The 3,161-nt window shown below is 40.6% G+C and overlaps 1 pseudogene; it reads right to left on the bottom strand.

Annotated features, from left to right (window-relative positions):
- Positions 1 to 2,651: 2,651 nt before the first annotated feature.
- LOC123590963 lies at positions 2,652 to 3,161 on the bottom strand (annotated as a pseudogene).

Raw genomic sequence — 3,161 nt, 5'->3', positions numbered from 1 at the left:
AGAGAACCAAATGGATCTAGAATAGGCAGACAGGAGAAAGGGCCAAAGGGAGGCACTGCAAAGAAAATGTTTCAAAAGGTGGTGTTTGTTTTTAAAGTAAGCTCTAGGCCCAAGGTGGGACTTGAACTCAGGACCCTGAGATAAAGAATTATGTGTTCTACCAACTGAGCCAGCTAAGTTCCTCCAAAAGGTTTTTTTGGGTTTTGTTGTTTGTAAATCTGTTAATGGGTGTAAGCTGTGAAGTATTCTACTCCTGGACTGATTGGTAGCTTAATTTCAAGTCAGTCCTACAAAAAGAAGTGTGAACACAAGCTGAACTTGTGGAACAGTTATGTACTTGATTACTTGGTGTCTAAGGTAGCATCATAGTATACCCATATTATTGTGGATGGGATAGCTCTCTTTTTGGAAACGATGTAATTTTTTTCTGAACTACCAGATGATAATATTCACATCTTAAGTGGTACATAAGTATGTGGAGTGAGATTGTTACTAAGAAACCCACTGCCCTTTCTGGGAGCTTGGCTGTCAAATAGAAGCTATTATTGCTTTTGTTTGCAGATCTTGGCATCTCTTTGCTTTTTGGGCTGCGTGGCTTCTTTCTGAAAACAGCCAGCCATGCTTTTTTTTTTTTTTTTTAATTGTGTTGTATTGACACATTAACAGACCAACAAGTGCCATAGAATACAAAGTTGAGAAATAGACCCAATTAAATATGGGAATTTAGGTTACTGTAATAGAGTCAATTGAAATTGGTGTGGTAAATATATATTTGTTTTAGTTAAATATTTATTATAAAATCATATGCTTGAAAAGTTAATTCATTTACCTCCATCTCAATCTATCTATCTTCTTAGATAATTGTGGGTTCACATGTGGTTGGAAGAAATCGTACAGAGTAAGATGTTATTTGTCCAGTTTCTCCCAGCCATTCCATTTTGACATGGCTAGTCTGCTGTTTTTTGCATCCCAACAAACTCCAAATTGGACCACAGTGTTTCTGATGGACCTCCTGTTGGTTTTGTGGCATTTTCTTTCCTCTTTTGGCTCACGATTGTCCAATCCACTAAACATCTTCGTATTTAACCATATCGGTGCTAATTTTAAATTAGTACAATCTCGATACTACTTTGTTGACTGTTCTCTGTCTTGACATTTAGAAAGGGATAATGAAATATTAAATGGAGGGATCCAAAATCTGAATGAGTCTGATGTATTGTCATGCACATTTCTGTAAGATTTCATTTGGCCACAAGCTCGATAATTGGTCAAGATTGGACTGGTCTGTCTGGGGTTCTTTTACTTAACTAGAGTGATTCTCCACTCTGCCCTACACTCTTGTATCACTTCCTAGGCCAGGGCACCACCTGATAAGCTTCTACAGAAGAGCTATGCTCTCTATGTGCCAAAAGCTATGCTTTCTTTCTTGCTTTATGTCAAAGCAATGAATTCCTTCCCCCCAAAAATGACCTTATTAAACTCTTCTTTATATGTTCTTTGTTCAAATCCTCTATAATGTCTTCAGGATTCTGTATTTCACCTCTACTCAGTCTGACCGTAACCTTGAATTCATCCTGCCCCATCTTGTGTCATGCCTGGCCTCCAGCTTCACCTCCTGAGCACTCGCATTTGAGGGTGTCACCCCATCCTCACATGTTCTCCTTGCTTCGTGGATGTCTCTGTCCTCTCTGACTCCTCTGTCAACTGAGTTTGCTCACTCCTTGTCTGACTCCCTTCTGCTTATCATGTCAATGTCAATATTCCCAGGACTCTCTCACCCACAGGATCCTCCCTAGGTGATCTGCTTTTCCATGATTCCAGCAACTAATGGTGAGAATGTTAGGGGATTTCTTTGCCTAGAGGTATCGAAAAGCAGGAGTAATCTCCCTTGAGAATAGTATGAAATTAAAAAAAAAACACAACTTTTATTTTTAATTTTTTATTTATTTTTTATATACCCAACATGGGGACCGAAAGCACAACCTTGAGATCAAAAGTTGAATGCTCTGCTGACAGCCAGGAACAGCATGGAATTTAAGGGAAAACCTACCTGAAAGCAAAGGATCCACCTAGTAAGCAAAGGTAGCACTGGGATGGGAAACTGTATAGCAAAGGGTGACTGAATCCAGATGAGAGAAATAAATCAGAGACTGATTTAAAGTCCCCAAGTTCACTTGCTAATGACTTAAGGAAAACAGAACATGAAATGTCCCCTAAAATGAGCTGGGATGATGGAATGCAGGGGTTTTCCATGTGTATCTCTCAGTGACTTGCATTGACAGGCCTCTTTTTAGGGTAAGATGTCAGGTTGAAGAGCAGAATCTTTGTTAAGGCAGAAGAATTTTTTTGAAGCTCTAGGGAATATAAATACTTAGGAAGAACTTAGCATTTCACTTTCTCCCAAAGTGATTTCTTACACCCAACACCCACCCTGACCACCCTACACTACACCACACCCACACCACGTATGCAGTGAATATATGAAGGGCCAGGAAAACAAAACAAAAAAATCTCATCACATGACTAGTTGCGCTGTCCTTGTCCCAAATCACTAGACTGGGTTTCTCTCCTTTCTTCATAGCTTAGCCCGATGAGAACGTTCTGTCTCAATTGATTCTTGAAAACTGACTTCATTATTTTATTTTTTATGGTGAAAAAATTTATATTTAGATTTAGCCAGCTGGACTCAGTTTAGATGATCCCAATTTTGTTGGCAACATCCAAAGCGTCATAGTCAGGAGCCAGTGGAACATATGTCTTCTTCCCTCCATTGGGCCTGACCAGGGTGTTGACTTTGGCCACGTCAATGTCATAGAGGTTCCTCACAGCCTGTTGGATCTGGTGCTTGTTGGCCTTGACATCCACAATGAAGACAAGTGTGTGGTTGTCTTTTATTTTCTTCACGGCTGACTCAGTGGTCAGCGAGAACTTGATGATGGCATAATGGTCAAGGTTGTTTCCCCTGGGGGCGCTCTTTCCTGGATATTTGGGCTGCCTTTGAAGACACAGTGTCTTAAGCCATCAAAAGGTAGGCGACATGCGGATCTTTTTTTTCCTGTGACCGTGGACACTTTTAGCACCGCTTTCTTGGCCTTCAAAGCCTTTGCTTTGGCTTCAGCTTTGGGAGGGTCAGGGGCTTCCTTCTCTGCCTTCAGTGCCAT

This window comes from Leopardus geoffroyi, chromosome B4 (assembly GCF_018350155.1).
Source record: "Leopardus geoffroyi isolate Oge1 chromosome B4, O.geoffroyi_Oge1_pat1.0, whole genome shotgun sequence".
Taxonomy (NCBI): Eukaryota; Metazoa; Chordata; class Mammalia; order Carnivora; family Felidae; genus Leopardus; species Leopardus geoffroyi.
The sequence above is the reverse complement of the archived record's forward strand: the minus strand, read 5'-3'. Positions and strand labels throughout refer to the sequence as shown.